We start from the raw sequence: 19,741 nt of genomic DNA, 5'->3' as shown, positions 1-19,741 counted from the left end.
GACTGGAAGGTACTGTAGTTCGCTTTGGGCCTTACAGTAGAGGGACAAGATCGAACAATTCAAAAGGCTACATTGCTGTACATATCAATAATAAAATACATGAGTAGCCATATCGGTGCTATCGGCCCAGTAGTGAATGAACACAACTCGGCTTTGACTTAGCAGTACCAGAGTAATTGTCAAGAGGCACTTCCTGTGCTTGTAGGGACATTTATTATGATGAGCAAAGACACAACTGCATCAAATGCAACAGCAAATTCTTCAAGTAATGTGGCAATAGCATAGCTTCTTTTGGGTTCAAATGTCACCCTCAGTTTTCACTGCCTGCACCCCAGCGGTTGCTTGGTCCTGAGCCATCTTCAGGTTGCAGTGCACCCGGTAAACCAAGCCTCGTCTCTCGGAGTCACCGTCCTCCGATAAGAGAAGCCTTGAACCAGCCTGGCGCTAAAATAACCTAGCCCTTTAAACAAGGTTGTTTTGGTTGTAGCTCACTGGGAGCACTGAAGGGTTAAGGGGGCATCATTTTTGGCTTCCTTTAAAGGGCAACTATCAACCCCAGTTTCAACATTTTCCCACCCTTTCATTGAATTGTTTTTATGCATTTATCAGGAGCAGTAGCACCCTCCTCTGGCAGAAGTAGTTCACACAGAAAAGCCACTCCCCTGATTTGACCAAGGGGCATGTAGAAAGTGCTCCTACAACTTTCACTTGAAGTGCTAGGGGCAGAAGTGTTTCTGTGCACATGGAGCACCATACTAAACAGCGTTTTTGTTTGTTCTTTGGATGTCATGGGATCTCTACACCCACACAACGGTTAGTTAGTCTGAGTTCAGAGCCGTGACCTAAAGAGAGCTGACCTTGTTTGGATAAATTCCATTTCAAGGCTTGTATCGCCTCTCTTCTCCAAGCAAGTGCCCTAAAACAGAATGCTCAGCAACAGCTTGAGCCTGTTATTAGTTGAGTGCAACTCATTTTCTTAATGACATGCTGATATTGGCTCTATTACAATCTCACAATCACTTTACTGTAATTTGATTTGTATTCTAATTAATTTCTACTTCAGGCAATTCAAGGCATGAGATGAAACAGATAGTGTCTGCACTTTTCAAACACCCTAGAACAGGATTGACACAAGACATGTTGGAAAATAAATAATGGTTCACTTTTACTTTGTGCTCGTTCTACTGTCCATCTTGTTTTATAGGTAATGAATGTACCATGAAACTGCTAATAGTGGAAAATGCACTCACTGTATACAACTTTGTATGTCTGTTTTAGGGAATGCATATCTCCTGGGACAGAGCCAACACATCACAGATATTTGGTCTGCCTGAATTGAATGTAACTGGTTTTTGGTTGTTTTCAATAACAAAACCATTTCTTACAACTGTGACTGCCAATATCGCAAATAGATTTTTACACTTGTCTGTTTGATATGTTTCTTGTCAATAACTATGCCGATATCATGCAAGAACAATATCTAGTATCTCACTTGTACAGTTTTCAAATGTAGTAATGTTTCAGGGCTGCAAGATCTTTTAACCTCGTCAGCCATTTCACGTCAACCCAGGAACTGTCCTCATCTTCAAGCTGTCAATTAATTAATCTAGTATATCATCAGTCTAGTATATTGACCTCTATGGCATATTTTTTGCTAACACCAACCAACATGTAGCCAAGCTTTCCAACCAGTAGAATTAACATAATTATTTAACCAGAGTAAACAAACGGCATTCCCAGACAGTGAATAGATAGTATAACTGTGTGAACAGGCATACTTAATCCTCTTTCAAGACAAGGTATGTTCTGGTCTTGTATCTCGTAACAGTATATCAAATGTGACATAATACAATATTTAAAGCAATGCCTTCCTAATAATGCCTTTAAAGTAATGGGATTTATGTGTAATGTTGAACTTTGGCCTGAAGATAACCCTGTGACGTGTGTGTGTGGGATGGTGTGTCCCTGATCTGCCCCTGTAGCTCTACTGGTGTCCAAGGACTTGGGTGTCCCTGTGAATTTGTGATTGGTGATTTAAAAATGGAGGTGCTTTAGAGTTTGGAGGACAATGTACTATTACGCTATTGTAACATGTTGAATGTTTATTGGAAATCACACTAATTGATTGTACCCTTTGATGCTATCATTTCTCAGCAAATGCACTGACACAAATTACTGTCAGTGGATTTTAAACAAAAATCCTATAATAAACAGCCTGTATCCCCCTAGATTACTAAAGGAAAACCCTGCCCCCAGCAGGAAAGATTCAATACTATTAGCATATGGAGTAAAAATTAAATGGAGAGATTTGCATGCATTCTTTAAAAAAGGAAACTGCTCTGGCAAAAGTCAGATTGAAAACACATGGAATGACTCATATATAACTGTGTGTGTGAAGAATTCTTTGGTTGTGTTTGGTATATTCTCATAATTCAACTTTTTTGTTCAACAACTGTAAAATTGTATGATTAACTCCAAAACCACAGTATAATTTGAATATTATTGAGTTTGTTGTACATTTTGTCAATTTACTAGCATGGGCTATTGACTTTGTTGTAGTTTGAAAATGAATCCAACAGCATGGGCTTGGTACTAAATGCTGGGTCAGATATTAAAACTACAATTGAAGTTAATAGGATTTATAATTAAAGAAAAACATATATTTTTGAAAATGTATTATATAATATTGATGTCCTTTTGTGCATATATTTTGTTTGACATTTTTATATTTATAAAGTATAATAAAACACTACAACAGACTTGAAAGTTTGTGATGTGAACGTGATTAATTTGGTTAGTCATGTTTATATCATGTGGGCTGGCTTTGACACCTGTAGGCTAATTCATTTTCTACCGGTTTGGTAGAAAGATCGGTCCGGTTTGATGTAACTGGATTTTTGGGTGGATTCCTGACGGCTTTCACTGTAAAGAACGTTGTTCTTCTAAAGCCTCGCACTCCAATGTGTGCATCGACACAGCAAAGCCAGTCAGTATAAGATCGCTACCGCTGAGGGATAACGTTCATCCGTTCGCACTTTTTATTTGAACACATTAGGCAGCCCCGCATTAAAGCAGGGCATCAAAAAATTGGTTGATACTCGTAATGTTCCTCTCCACGGAAATCTTTAGTAAAAGGCGAAAGATTTATGCGATCTGAAGAGAAACCAGAGTGTACTGAATTGATAGACCGACCCCTACGGAGACTACTTTCTCAGCCTTACCATTCCCGGTTATGGTGGAAAAACAAAAAACGCGCATTTCAGCAAGTTAACGTCTACCATAAAGATGTGTACATTGGTAGACATGTGAGGTATTTTGGGACGTCTAAAATATAAATATCTGGGCACCTCGTTCTCTCTCCATACACGCGAAAGGCATGACGGGAAGTGAGACTGGAGCTACTTGACGTCAGCTTTGACGGACACGCCCACTTTAGGTGAAAAAGTGATAAAAACTAGAGATGGCCTAGAAGAGCAAGAGGCTGAGGCTGTCACCAAAGTTGCTGTGTTGTGTCGTGCACCATAACCAATAAAACTCATACACACATTCGGTTCTCCTGACTACCAAGTAGGTTAAGAGAGGGCAAAAGACGCATTTTATAGCTTCAGGAGGAGGGAGGACCCCAAGGGAAGTCAATGCCATTGAGTCATGACAATGGGATCCCAAATTTGTTTGTCTGCGGCAAACACTTCATCACTGGTAAGTAATAGGCTACGTCTAGTCTACATTTTATAATAACCATTTGATTGTTAATTATTGTACGCAACACAATAAAGACTTAAATAGCAAATAAATCAGTAGATATATAAAAACGCACCTGTCATCAGCCGCTAATGTTCCCTTTTCAAACTTCAAACACCTGAGAACTCAATTTTGACCCCGACATTTCCCGGATGATTGCTCTAACCGCCACCTAGCGACTGACGTTAGTTAACTAACTACTTGGCCTACTCACTAGTCAGTCTCAACGTGCGAGATAAACTAGATAGTTACTGTCAGCGACGGTGTAAACGGTATTGAGAAACCACCGAAAGGTAGCTAACCATCATGGCAGCAAATGGATTTTCTACCAGAATCCGAAACTATTTAGACCCCCGTGGGCGACAAGGGGATGGTAGCGTTACCCAGGTAAATTAGAGACGTGCATCTAACGTTAGTTTGCAATTTATTGCCCTAGTTGGCTAGCTAACGTTAGTTAACTTACAGGTAACGTTAGACAGATATATGTAGTATTACTGTACCTTGGTGCCGTATCCCACTAACTTCAGATATTTTATTGGAGTTAAACAGATTTTAAGATCAAGACAAACGCGCGCTGTCGTGCAGGTTATGGGGTCACGTGCATCACGAGCATCCACTGGTGCACGCGTGCCAAAATTCTGAACGGCGAACTGTCTGGTGCTACAGCTCTAGCTCGGTCGATTCATTACAATCCATGGCTAGAAATATATAATAGAAATGAAGGCGATGAAAGTAAGCAACTTTGTTTGTTTTATGCTAGGGCCCGTTCCACCGCATGGGGCTACAGATGCAGGACGTCCTGGGTGATGGCGGGATCCTGAAGGAGGTGGTGCAGCCCGGAGAAGGCCCTCCAGTGCCTAGAGATGCATCAGTATCACGTAGGTTTAAAATATACCCAGGCTACCTTCCTTCCTTCACACAAACGTAGGCCTACATGTTACGCCGTAGTGCCCGTGATGTCACAGACCGGATAGAACACTGTGACTTGACGGCTAGTCCAGGCGGCTATAATTGAAATAAATGTAGGGCTAGATTTAAATAGATTTAAGCTGAAGTTGCATTTGAATCAAACTTAGTTTATTTATCTCTCTCTCTCTCTCTCTCTCTCTCTCTCTCTCCCCACCCATATCCCCCCCAGTAGTACGAGTAGTAGTATGTTTACTACAGTATCTACATTAAATGCAATTATTGAAATAAGTCACTTTGGATAAAAGTGTCTGCTAAATGACTGTAATGCAATGTAACACATACTGAATATACTGTAACACACAACACATACTGTATCACTCAACTATACCTATACCACACATAACACACTGTATAGGTACAACACACAACTATACCTATACCACACACAACACACACTGTATATAACACATAACTATACCTATACCACACACAACATACTGTATATAACACATAACTATACCTATATCACACACAACACACACTGTATATAACACACAACTATACCTATATCACACACAACACATACTGTATATAACACACAACTATACCTATACCACACACAACACATACTGTATATAACACATAACTATACCTATATCACACACAACACATACTGTATATAACACATAATTATACCTCTGAAAATGTAATTTAATGTAATTTATTGCTCTATAAATGTTCTTAGCCATTAGACAAATATATTCCAGGAGCTTGCTCCAGGTTGCCTGTTTTAATATCTGTATTGCTTTTATGGCTCTGTGTGCTACTAACCCTGTTTTGCCTTCCCTCTCCCTAGTGCCTCTCTCTCTCCCTCCTATCTTCTAACCAGGTCCAGTGGATGCCCCACTGTCACCAGCAGACCTCCCGGAGTCCAATAGATACCCCTGTGTCTGCTGTGGATGTCGTAGCATTTAGTTAACACACACACACGTACACACAGACATACACCAGCCCACTTCCGGCTTTAGGCCTGGGCCATAGCAAACACACACCAGTATTTGCCATGTCTCTCCTATGATGCTTTTTGAGCCTCTCTTACTCTGAAATGTAATTTAATGTAATGTACTGCTTTATACATGTTCTTAGCCGGTAGACAAACATACTCCAGGAGCTTGCTCGATCGCCTTGTTGAGAGGGGTCAGGGAAGAATTTTTACAGCTCACTTATCTGACCCCCGGGTGATTACTGTTTTTTTGCTTCCCTCTGGAATATGTATGGGTGGGTCGTATGCCCACCTCCCTTGTTCTCTGTAAAGCGCATTGTGTTGCCTCTGGGTATGAAATGCGCTATCGAAATAAAGCTTTGATTGATTGATTGATTGATTGATTGACAACACATACTGTATATAACACACAACTATACCTATATCACACACAACACATACTGTATATAACACAACTATACCTATATCACACACAACACATACTGTATATAACACATAATTATACCTATACCACACAACACATACTGTATATAACACATAATTATACCTATATCACACACAACACATACTGTACTGTATAATAACACACAACCCATGCTGTATGTCACACTAGCCAGGGGACATTGTATTCAAGCCAGGTCGAATATTTCAAATGAGTACGTGTGTTATGTTGTTGTAGTGACCGGATATGCCCACTTGGGGGCAGCTCTGGGCGGGTTCAACTTCACAGCGGTGTACTGCACATCCTCTTCAGTCTTTGAAATCGAGAGTTTAACATGTTTTTGAAAGATTTTTCAAGGTGCCCATCCACATCCATTGTATGACCAAAACGGTGGTAGAGCAATTATCAGACTTTCTCAAAAGTGCTAGTTTTGTCAACGTTTTGATCTGAACCATAGTATATGATCATAAGTAGCCTAGCCTACAGATTTAAATCGGCAAGTGTATGATGACAACAGACTTCTCCCGATCCGAGTCGGAGCAAGTCGTAGCATCAAACATGTTTGATATTTTTGAGCAGATTCTGGACACAATTGTGTAGTGTAAACTCGTTAAATGTGCGATACCCAGTTTTTCAGTTGACATACAAAAATCAGCAGAAGCCAGTCGTCTAGTGTATGCTCACAGTCATTTCATAATCTGTTATTTATATTTTGAACAGTTTATAAGGGCCCACGTCTTTTTAAAAAAGAGAGAAGCTTGTGTGGCTACATATTTTCTATAGTCTACTCTTTAATCTAATGGGTGGGATGTAGGCTACCTTTCAATAGATCCATGAAAAGGCTATACAACTAGTCTATGGAGGGCACTATTAAAGTTTGTGAACTCAAGACAGATCACATAGGTGCAGGTCACAAGGTCAATTGGTTCAATCTGTTTGATCTTGACAAAGAACCGTACATGTAAAATGGAGCACCGACACATATTAAGCGGAGCAGCTAAACGAAAGATTTGAAAAGAAAAAGAGTCAAGGCAGTAAGATGCTTTACAACAGGTTCCTTGCATTTCCTTTTTTTTTATTTTTTAAAAGAAAACAAACGCTGAGAACAACAGTGTTGCGGCGGAGCCTGTAGGGGGGGGGGCTGGTCAGTGGCGATTCTAGACCTTTTTGACTGGGGTGGCACAAGGGGGGGACAGAGATATGCCAGGTGGCAGTTACGTTTTTTTTTTTTTTTCTGCATGCTTTTAAGAAGCAAAACACACGTTCCCAAAGCACAAGTTATACCTACAAGCTATATTGTTAAGAATTAAACTTTTTTGTAAACTGCATATTTCCACCCACTACAGGAATCACAATAATTAAAATGGTTTCAATAAACTTGACTGGATAAGCGCCTACCATAATGTTTTACTCACCCTGGTTCCCCAGCCTCCTCAGCACACACATCACAGGAATGCTCCACATTTGTCATGTTTTGTGATTTAAATGTTTCTGGCTGCTGTCTTATATTTGAAAGCTCTGATTTATTTTATTTTACTTTTACTGTAAATAGCATGACACACATCACTTTATAACACTCACTCACACACTCACTATCATTCTCAATGAGTTCAATTCTAGTCCCACTCCCATGACAGGAAAGCAGATCACCTTAAATTTAGCCTAGCAATCAGAAAAACTGTCGTTTTTTGTAACTTGTTTTTCGTGAAGGCTAATGTGCATTTCAGCTAGCTAGCTATCATAGCTAGCTAGCTGACTTTAGATTTACAAACAAGTGGAGAGACGATGATGACACTAGCTAGCTTTCATTAAATCGTGTTACAAAGATAACTATGTTAAAATAACTATGTTAAAACGTTTTAACTACTGACACACTAAAAAATACATCTTTCTGAGGGGGGGAGTTAAAGAATATGTGAGAAGACCAAGTTCAAATACTCTAGTAAAGTTAGCTAACTGCTTGCTGCAGAGTGCAGAATGCTGTGTCCGCGAGCGTCTGGGGTGGACTAAACCATTTTGTTAAGGGGTGTATAGGAGGCTCAACTATTTGGTGGATTAAAGATCAGTCTCTCAAACTATATTTTCAACTCATTTTCATTTAGTTATGACACTGACTCATTCATTAGAATTGACAAAAATACAGACAAAATCACAGGGGTGGCTCCTGGGGTGGCCGGTCAGATTCCAAGGGTGGCAAGTGCCACCCTTGGCCACCCCCTAGAATCGCCCCTGGGGCTGGTAAGGAGGGGGGGCCCCTCTACACATCCAGGCCCAGGGGCCCATTTTTTCATGATCCAAGGGGATTAGAGGAACATGAGTCAGAAGCCTTTAGAATCAGAGTCAGAAACAGGTTTATTGCCAAGTAGGCTTTCACATACAAGGAATTTGCTTTGGTCTGATTGTGCATTAATAGTGCTAGGACAAATCAGGCCAGAGCAAAATACAGTAACATACAAGTGACACATAGGCTAGAGTACAATACAAATACAATATAATGGATCGTAAATGCTTTTATCCAAAAGTGCTTTGCAATGGCCTCTCATTTATCCATTCACACGCAAATTCACAATGGCGGCAAGCTGCCACACAAGGCACTAGCCTGCTCATTGGAAGTAATTTGGGGTTCAGTGTCTTGCCCAAGGACACTTCTACATGTGGACAGGAAGAGCAGGGATTAGACCCCCGACCTAATCATTGGATGATGACCTGCCCTACCTCCTGAGATACAGCCGCCCAATATAGCCTACAAAACAATATACAATAATATACAAAATAATACAATACAAATACAAAATACAATAACATAAGGTGACAAATTAACAACAGAATGATAGGAATGATATGATACAATATGATATGTCTCCTCGTTGGCATCACCACTATCCAACAACATGCATCACACAAGGCACAGAACATGCATGGAACTATCTGTACAGACGGAAACCAGGGGAGAGTTTGGTCAGCAGGCCGTTATAATAATAATAATTATTAATAATTAATAATAATAGGGGAAATAACTGTTGCCACAAAAATAAAGAGGGAGGTGAAACAGTGGGGGGAATGTAATGTAATCTACTCCTCTTCCTCCTCCCCCTACTCCACCACCACGCCTCCCTACTCCTCCACCACGCCCCCCTACTCCTCCTCCTCCCCCTACTCCACCACCACGCCCCCCTACTCCTCCTCCTCCTCCTCCTCCCCCTACTCCTCCACCACGCCCCCCTACTCCTCTTCCTCCTCCCCCTACTCCACCACCATGCCCCCCTACTCCTCCTCCCCCTACTCCACCACCACGCCCCCATACTCCTCCTCCCCCTACTCCTCCACCACGCCCCCCTACTCCTCCTCCTCCTCCCCCTACTCCACCACCACGCCCCCCTACTCCTCCTCCCTTCCCCCTACTCCTCCTCCTCCTCCCCCTACTCCTCCTCCTCCCTTCCCCCTACTCCACAACCACGCCCCCATACTCCTCCTCCCCCTACTCCTCCTCCTCTTCCCCCTACTCCACCACCACGCCCCCCTACTCCTCCTCCTCTTCCCCCTACTCCACAACCACGCCCCCCTACTCCTCCACCACGCCCCCCTACTCCTCCTCCTCTTCCCCCTACTCCATCACCACGCCCCCCTACTCCTCCTCCTCCTCCCCCTACTCCTCCACCACGCCCCCCTACTCCTCCTCCTCCTCCCCCTACTCCACCACCACGCCCCCCTACTCCTCCTCCCCCTACTCCTCCACCACTCCCCCCTACTCCTCCTCCTCTTCCCCCTACTCCATCACCACGCCCCCCTACTCCTCTTCCTCTTCCCCCTACTCCACAACCACACCCCCCTACTCCTCTTCCTCCTCCCCCTACTCCACCACCACGCCCCCCTACTCCTCCTCCCCCTACTCCTCCACCACTCCCCCCTACTCCTCCTCCTCTTCCCCCTACTCCATCACCACGCCCCCCTACTCCTCCTCCTCTTCCCCCTACTCCACAACCACGCCCCCCTACTCCTCCTCCTCTTCCCCCTACTCCACAACCACGCCCCCCTACTCCTCTTCCTCTTCCTCCTACTCCACCACCACTCCCCCCTACTTCTCCTCCTCTTCCCCCTACTCCACAACCACGCCCCCCTACTCCTCCTCCTCTTCCCCCTACTCCACAACCATGCCCCCCTTACTCCTCTTCCTCCTCCCCCTACTCCACCACCATGCCCCCCTTACTCCTCTTCCTCCTCCCCCTACTCCACCACCACACCCCCCTACTCCTCCTCCTCCTCTTGCCCCTACTCCTCTTCCTCTTCCCCCTACTCCTCTTCCTCTTCCCCCTACTCCTCCACCACGCCCCCCTACTCCTCCTCCTCTTCCCCCTACTCCACCACCACTCCCCCCTACTCCTCCTCCTCTTCCCCCTACTCCACCACCACGCCCCCCTACTCCTCCTCTTCCCCCTACTCCACAACCACGCCCCCCTACTCCTCCTCTTCCCCCTACTCCACAACCACTCCCCCCTACTCCTCTTCCTCTTCGTGCTCTTCCTCGAGCAGCCAGTTGTCCTTGTTCATTTACCTGGCCAGGTGCCTCCATGTTTAGATTCTGATTCTAATTGTACTGATTCTCTCTTATTCTCTCTGATTTGCTCTTAATATATGTTTGGTAAAAATCATACTCATGGATAGCACCTGTCAGGTAACTAAACATAGTGTTTGATTGGTCATCTGAGAATGAAATGAGAATGTGTGACACTCACCCTTCATTAGTCAAGTTGTAGTTTCACCTGGCAGTCAATTACTGTAATCAATTTAGCAAATGTTCTACAAGAGATTCATATAATGTAATGTGATGATATTCATGCTATTATGTTCCTGACAAATTGTGACAACTGAATGGACTGTTTTGCATGTGATGACTCACACAATGAAAAGATGCTTACATGTTTTGGAGAGTACAACCATTTGACTGAGAAGCAACAGTCAGTTTCGTTCAGCAAGGTATATTCAATTGGTAGTTGTGCTACGTGTAGGCTATTGTACTTAATAATTTGCAAAGATGTACTAAGACATTTTCTATTTGATTAAAGCTACATGAGATAACTCGGCACTTTGGCAGCCCCTCTGGTCGTGATAAAATCGGCACTGCGTTTTAACCACACTTCCCACAATCCCCCACTCACTCGCTGTAATGATGGGGGGAAAATGATAACAAACGTGCGTGCGCAGACTGGATCGGAAGATTGTAGCTACTTTGTGGAAGGATGTCTTCAATGCAGGTAAATACCAGTGTTCTTTCTTGTACAGTATGTGCATGTAGATTTTCGCTGGGCAAAGTGTTTGTTGTCTTCCTGATATTGTGACACGCGAAACGTGTCACTTCCATTTCCACCACAAGATTTCCCGCCAGTGTACTAACCAGTATACCGACATACTAAAATAATAAGTTCACAGGGTCTCATGCAGTCTCATGTCACGAAAATGATTTTTGGGGTCTTGCTAAGGCCAATGCATAAACTAATAGGAAGTAAAAGTGAATATTGAACCATAAAAAAGTTTCTCATTCTTCTCAAATCTCATTGAGCTTTAAGGGGGTGTATCCGTAGGACCTCGTCTCATTGTTGCTTGCGGCTTTAATTCAATTTTTATTACACATTTTATTGCACAAAGTCTCTTAGTCCACAGGCAGAGAATGTTCAGAGACTGTATTCTCAAATAAAATCAGTAAAAGCACAAGACATAATAACAAGTAACCCCAAACTGAACAAACCTAATTTTGAGGCCAATGGGGTAGATGGTGATGGTCTAGATGACACTTCTTCACACACCCTGGTCCAGCATACCAGAGTTTAGTTCATCAGCACTGTAGCCAGGGTCCTTCCTCAGCATGTCCACATATGTTGTCTTTCGAGCACCACGTGTGTCTTGACCATGCTTGGGTTCCCAGAGGACAAGGTTTGAAGTGATGAGGTCAGGAGGGCGTTTCCTATGGCTGGCTATCCTCAGTCTCCGCTGATGTATCTTTGTGGTCAGGAGAGGTAGATCAATGTAGAGGTCAACTTTGTTCATGTGTTGCATCCACCAGACACCTACCTATCTACCTACCTACCTACCTACCCATCTACCTACCTACCCATCTATCTACCTACCTACCCACCTACCTACCTACCCATCTACCTACCTATCTATCTACCTACCTAGTCAACTATCTACCTACCTAGTCACCTACCTACCTACCAGTCTACCTACCTACCCACCTACTTACATAACTTCCTACCGACCTACCTACCTACTCACCCACTTACCTACCTACCCACTTACCTACCTACCCACCTTCCTTCCTACCTACCCACCTAAATAACCTGCCTACTCACCTACTTGCATACCTACCCACCTACCTACCCACCTACCTATCCACCCACCTACCTACCTTCCTACCTATCTACCTACCTACCTACCCACCGACCCACCCACCTATCTACCCACCTACTCACCCCCCTACCTACCTACCTATCTACATACCGACCTACCTATCTACCTACCTACCTACCCCTCTACCTACCTATCTATCTACCTACCTATCTACTTACCCATCTACCTACCTATCTACCTACCTACCCCTCTACCTACCTATCTATCTACCTACCTACCTACCCATCTACCTACCTACCTACCTACCTACCCATCTACCTACCTACCCATCTATCTACCTACCTACCCACCTACCTACCTACCCATCTACCTACCTATCTATCTACCTACCTAGTCACCTACCTACCTACCAGTCTACCTACCTACCCACCTACTTACCTAACTTCCTACCGACCTACCTACCTACTCACCCACTTACCTACCTACCCACTTACCTACCTACCCACCTTCCTTCCTACCTACTAGGGATGGGCATTTTCAGTTATTGTAATACTCGAGTACTCTATATTCATAATGAATGAGTACTCGAGTACTCGCTGTTCTGTAGCCTACCGTAAAAAAAATCCGGGAGGTCGGTGGCCATCGATGTAGGCCTACAGTAGGCTATGTGCCCGATTAAGTAAACGTGCCCGACTATTTAGAAATTATCCCGACGTATTTCGTTATAGCGAATTTGCATATGAATAAACAACCAACAATTTAAGCCATTCAATCCAATTGCATTTATTAAAGAACAAACGTCACAGTGGACATACTGTGTTCTTTTACTTATCTTTTCCGTTCGTTTGGCGTCGCATCGTCGTGAGCTAGCCGGGCTAGCAAATGATGTGATTCGGGGTTGTTGTCCAGTCGTCTAATTCATTGTTTCATTGTGCTTTAACCGCATGTGGTTGAGCTGGTTTGCTTTGAGCTGGTTTGCTTTGAGCTGGTTTGCTTATGATAAGCAAGTTTCACATTGCAGATTTTGCACTGCACACTGTTTTCCCCTTCTTTCTCAAAGTATTTCCAGACTGTACTTTTACAAGCAGCAGACATGTTGCGACTGATGTGAGTAGCCTCACGCAGGTAGCCAAAAGCACAGTGCGCAGGTGCATGAATAACGAAGCATTTTTTTTCATAGTGAAACAATTACTCGCCATGGTTACTCGAGTACTGACGTCAACAACGAGTACTCGAGTACTGTGCCCATCCCTACTACCTACCCACCTACATAACCTGCCTACTCACCTACCCACCTACCCACCCACCTATCTACCCAACTACCTACCTCTCTACCTACCTACCTACCTACCTACTACCTCTCTACCTATCCCTCTACCTACCTACCCACCTACCTACTTAACTACCTACCTACCTGTCTACCTACCTACCCATCTACTTACCTACCTACTCACCCACCCACCTACCTACCAACCTACATTCCTACCTACCCACGTACCTACCTACCTACCTGCCTACCCACCCACTTACCTACCTACCTAACCACCTACCCACTTACCTACCCAACCAACTATCTACCTATCCACCCACCTACCTACATACCTACCTACTCACCTACTTATCCACCCACCTATCTAACTACCCACCTACCTACTTAGCTACCTAACTACCCACCTATCTACCTACCTATCCACCTACCTACCGACCTACCTACCTACCCACCTACACACCTACCTATCCACCTACCCACCCAACTACCTACCTACCCACCCACCTACCTACCCACCTACTTACCTACACACCCACCTACCTCCCTACCTACCTACCCACCCACCTACCTCCCTCCCCAGGAGGTAGGTAGGTGGGTAGTCTACACCTACCTCCGTACGGCCGAGGACATCTTGTGGATGGAACACATGAACATTGTTGACCTCTACATTGGTCTACCGCTGATGAACACAAAGATACATCGGTGGAGACTAAGGATAGCTGACCATTGTGAACGCCCTGACCTCATCACTTCAAACCTTGTCCTCTGGGAACCCAAGCATGGTAAAGCCACACGTGGTGCTCTGAAGACAACATACGTGGATATGATGAAGAAGAATCCTGTCTACAGTGCTGATGAACTAAACTCTGGTAATTTGGACCAGGATGTGAGGACAGATGTCATCTCAAGAGCCCGAGTTGCCCCAGTGGCCTCGACATGTGGTTGGTAGGTGGGTGGTTGGGTAGATGTGTTTGTCAGTCTGTCATCGTGGGGTTATTTGTTATGTATTGCCTTGAATGTCTTGTTTTTGTTCAGTGGCTAGTGTTGGGGGGAACTGGAGAGATCGTGGAACATTTGCCACTTCACCAGCACACCACTAGACGCCATGGGGGTGGATAAGGTACTAGCGGGGCTGTCTCCTCTAACGGTCTTGGTCATCGCAAATGGTGGAGGAGGAGGAATAGGGGGGCGTGGTTGTGGAGTAGGGGGAGGAGGAAGAGGAGTAGGGGGGCGTGGTGGTGGTGGAGTAGGGGGAAGAGGAGAGACAGATGGAGCTGTGATAGAAGGGACTGCGTCAGACAGGGCTGTGTCAGGTGCCCTCTTCATCAGAAAGTCCAAGGTGGAAGAGGTCGCCCCTTGAGAGATTTCTTCCCACTTCTTACGAATGAGCCTCCGACGCTGAGAGAGCTCCAGATCTTGTCTCCAGTGGCACTCGGGTGATCGTGGAACATCGGAGTCAGATTGTCCCTTTGCCAGCACACCACTAGACGCCATGGGGGTGGATAAGGCGCTAGCGGGGCTGTCTCCTCTACTGGTCCTGGTGATCGCGAATGGTGGTTTGACAGATGGAGCTGTGATAGAAGGGACTGGGTCAGATGGACCTGTGACAGACGGAGCTGTGTCAGGTGTCCTCTTCATCAGAGAGTCCGAAGTGGAAGTGTGCGTCCCTTGACAGACTTCTTCCCACTTCTCGCGAAAGAGTCTCTGACGCAGAGAGAGCTCCGGACCTCGCCTCCAGTGGGCCTCGGGCGATCGTGGAACGTCCCAGTCAGATTGTCCCTTTACCAGCACACCACTAGACGCCATGGGGGTGGATAAGGCGCTAGCGGGGCTGTCAACTCTACTGATCCTGGTCATGGAAAGTGGTCGACTGACAGATGGAGCTGTGTCAGATGGAGCTGTGTCAGCGGCCCTCTTAACCATAGAGTCCGAGGTGGAAATGGCCGACCCTTGATAGACTCCCTCCCACTTCTTGCGAAAAAGCCTCCGACGCCGAGAGAGCTCCAGATCTCACCTCAAGTGGTGATCGTGGAACGTCCTGGTCAGATTGTCCCTTTACCAGCACACCAGTAAACGCCATGGGGGTGGATAAGGCGTTAGCGGGGCTGTTAACTCTACTGGTCCTGGTGATCGTGAATGGTGGTCTGACAGACGGGGCTGTGTCAGACGGGGCTGTGTCAAATAGACTGGTGACAGACGGGGCTGTGTCAGATGGAGCTGTGACAGACGGGGCTGTGTCAAATGGACCGGTGACAGATGGGGCTGTGTCAAATGGACCGGTGACAGACAGTGCTGTGTCATATGGAGCTGTGACAGCTGCCCTGTTCACCAGAGAGTCTGAGCTCTTGCAACAGAGCCTCTGACAGCGAGGCAGCACCAGACGCTCCCTGTCGGCCTTGGCTGAGAGAGGAACGTTCAGCTCTGATTTGCCCTTTGAACTTTTGCCCTTGCGTGTTGGAAAGGGCTTGGCGACGCCGCCAGGTGGCACGGGGGCGAAGCCTCTGCTCATCTCAGACACCGGGTCTTGTCCACAGCCCCCCGGATCATAGGAGTCAGAACCTGAATCGTCTTGTCCTCGACAGTCCCAATGGCGCTCATGCATCTGCATTAGCACTTCCAGATGGTCAGGGCAGCTGTCGACCCGGACTGTCACACTGTCCCTCTGGGCCCTTGAGATACAACAAAATAAAATAAACTAAAATGACTTTTGATGATTTCAGTACACTTGTACAATCAAAATGCATCATACCACACATTTTACACACAAACACACACATCTCACACATGCATGCACACGCGCACGCACAAACAAACACACATACACACACACACACATACACACACACACACACACATGGTTGGATACAGAAAAAAACATTATCAACTTACCAATCAATGTCTTCAAGGTTTTCATCCTAATTTATAAAGGAAATACCAGATGGTATTTAGGCTCAATTTAGGTCATTAAGGCTTCACAAAGACAGAACAGCTTCTGTAATTGTTTGAATTGTAAATGATTAAAGTAAAATGAAACTTTGATTACCAACCTTAATGTTTCGGTGGCGATTTCTCCATTGATCTAATAGCCAAGAAAAGATCAGGTTCACAGAGAGAGCGAACAAAACTCCCATGCAGACAAATGTCAGATCAAGATCCAACGGGGTTGTCTGAAAGGGCGTCGCCTCAGGACCTTGGTGTACATGTCCACACGGCACCCTCTCTCGGGTTCTAAAAACATGAGTTATTCCACTAGCGAACATATTGGCAAAGTCACATCTTTAGCAACATGTTCTTCTCATCGCACACACCGCACTGAGGCTTGTCCACTTGTTACAGCAGGATGTACCTTGCCGCTGTTACGTGTAGGCTATATGCTATATATACATCTACTTGAATGGGTGCTCTTTGTTTAATGTTCCCTTCAATCCAGCCACAGTTCGCTTTTCTGGATTTCTGGAGTATTCGGAGCGACCGTTCGAGACCACAAACCACCAGAAGTATCCAAGAATGATGAAGCTTGGAAGGGGTGCGTGTGATACACACACAGCTGCGCCTCTGCTTTTCGACAGCGGTTGCATTAATCACATTTTACTCAGTCACACACACGTCCTTTTGGCAAGAAGTGTTTTGGAATGCTTTCATGACATGTGCCATCCTCAGGAAATGAGGCATCTTGTGATGTATTTGTTTAAATAAAAAAATCAGTCAATTAATGTTCCCTCACAGACGTGACACTGTATGGCCTGGAGCTTGGTCTCCGGACCATGAGGAAGGGAGAGTTCTCCAGGTTCCTCCTGCTGCCTGATTATGCCTACGGGGAGATGGGCTGTCCTCCTCACATCCCCCCAGCTGCCACTGTGCTCTACGAGGTCCAGGTTCTGGACTTCCTTGACTCGGCCCAAGTCTGAAGTGGATGACTTCATGGCTCTGAGCCTGGTAAGGACTAAGGAGTGAAGAACAACATAGTGTAGCAGAGAACAAATTCAGCAGGTGAAAATGCATCCTGTCAGATTAAAATATTTTATGGCTGTGCTGTTTCACATGGAACAAAAAAAATCTTGCTTTGTTTTGTTAGTGTCATTGACTGCTTCTCATCTCCTTTACCCCCTCTCCCCACTCTCGCTCCCTTCTTTCTCCCCTCCCTCTCTCCCGCTCCCCCACTCTCTCCCCTCCATCTCCCTCTCTCTCCCCCCTCCTTCTCTCCCTCCCTCTCTCCCCCTCTCTCCCCTCTGTCTCTCTCCTCTCTCTGTCTCCCCCTCTCTCTCCTCTCTCTGTCTCCCCCTCTCTCTCCCTCCCTCTCTCTCTCCCTCCCTCTCTCTCTCCCTCTCTCCCCCCTCTCTCTCTCTCCCTCCCTCTCTCTCCCCTCTCTGTCACCAGGAGGAGCAGAACACTGTAGCTCTGTCTACCCTCCTCAGTGTGGTGGACACACAGCGCAGCTTTGGCAACCGCTGCTTCAACCAGAGTCGCTTTGATGACGCCAAAGACCGCTACAAGCAGGTAGCTCTGGTGAAACGGGCCCTGATTTTCTTCTATTATTATTTTCCTGGAAATGGTCAAATAACTCAAAGTCCTTGAGCAACAATGCTTTAAATTTGTAAATGCAACTAGTGACCACGAGTAACTATACCAGAAAGAATGACCATGATTCATCCATAGGTGGCGCCATAGTAACAATTTAAAAGACTAATCTAAATGCTGGCATATCCAATGCCTTTTAAGTAATGGGATTTATGTGTAATGTTGAACTTTGGCCTGAAGATAACCCTGTGACGTGTGTGTGTGGGATGGTGGTGTGTCCCTGATCTGCCCCTGTAGCTCTACTGGTGTCCAAGGACTTAGGTGTCCCTGTGAATTTGTGATTGGTGATTTAAAAATGGAGGTGCTTTAGAGTTTGGAGGACAATGTACTATTACGCTATTGTAACATGTTGAACGTTTATTGGAAATCACACTAAATTTATTGTACCTTTTGATGCTATCATTTCTCAGCAAATGCACTGACACAAATTACTGTCAGAGTGGATTTTAAACAAAAATCCTATAATAAACAGCCTGTATCCCCCTAGATTACTAAAGGAAAACCCTGCCCCCAGCAGGAAAGATTCAATACTATTAGCATATGGAGTAAAAATTAAATGGAGAGATTTGCATGCATTCTTTAAAAAAGGAAACTGCTCTGGCAAAAGTCAGATTGAAAACGCATGAAATGACTCATATATAACTGTATGTGTGAAGAATTCTTTGGTTGTGTTTGGTATATTCTCATAATTCAACTTTTTTGTTCAACAACTGTGAAATTGTATGATTAATCCCAAAACCACAGTATAATTTGAATATTATTGAGTTTGTTGTACATTTTGTCAATTTACTAGCATGGGCTATTGACTTTGTTGTAGTTTGAAAATGAATCCAACAGCATGGGCTTGGTACTAAATGCTGGGTCAGATATTAAAACTACAATTGAAGTTAATAGGATTTATAATTAAAGAAAAACATATATTTTTGAAAATGTATTATATAATATTGATGTCCTTTTGTGCATATATTTTGTTTCACATTTTTATAAAGTATAATAAAATACTACAACAGACTTGAAAGTTTGTGATGTGAACGTGATTAATTTGGTTAGTCATGTTTATATCATGTGGCCTGGCTTTGACACCTGTAGGCTAATTCATTTTCTACCGGTTTGGTAGAAAGTTCGGTCCGGTTTGATGTAACTGGATTTTTGGGTGGATTCCTGACGGCTTTCACTGTAAAGAACGTTGTTCTTCTAAAGCCTCGCACTCCAATGTGTGCATCGACACAGCAAAGCCAGTCAGTATAAGATCGCTACCGCTGAGGGATAACGTTCATCCGTTCGCACTTTTTATTTGAACACATTAGGCAGCCCCGCATTAAAGCAGGGCATCAAAAAATTGGTTGATACTCGTAATGTTCCTCTCCACGGAAATCTTTAGTAAAAGGCGAAAGATTTATGCGATCTGAAGAGAAACCAGAGTGTACTGACTTGATAGACCGACCCCTACGGA

The 19,741-nt window shown here is 44.8% G+C and overlaps 1 pseudogene across 1 annotated transcript in view; it reads left to right on the top strand.

Annotated features, from left to right (window-relative positions):
• Positions 1–19,741, top strand: part of LOC311318600 (inactive peptidyl-prolyl cis-trans isomerase FKBP6-like) — a 35,743-nt pseudogene that overhangs the window by 380 nt on the left and 15,622 nt on the right. The window contains exons 2-5 of the transcript in view: positions 4,502–4,619; positions 17,147–17,236; positions 17,437–17,646; positions 18,088–18,207. The product of the transcript in view is annotated as an inactive peptidyl-prolyl cis-trans isomerase FKBP6-like (transcript). The remainder of the gene's footprint in view (positions 1–4,501; positions 4,620–17,146; positions 17,237–17,436; positions 17,647–18,087; positions 18,208–19,741) is intronic.

The sequence above is a fragment of the Borostomias antarcticus genome (assembly GCF_949987555.1).
Source record: "Borostomias antarcticus genome assembly, chromosome: 1".
In the NCBI taxonomy this organism is placed as follows: domain Eukaryota; kingdom Metazoa; phylum Chordata; class Actinopteri; order Stomiiformes; family Stomiidae; genus Borostomias; species Borostomias antarcticus.
Note: the sequence above shows the minus strand (reverse complement) of the source record. Positions and strands in the feature narration are given on the sequence as shown.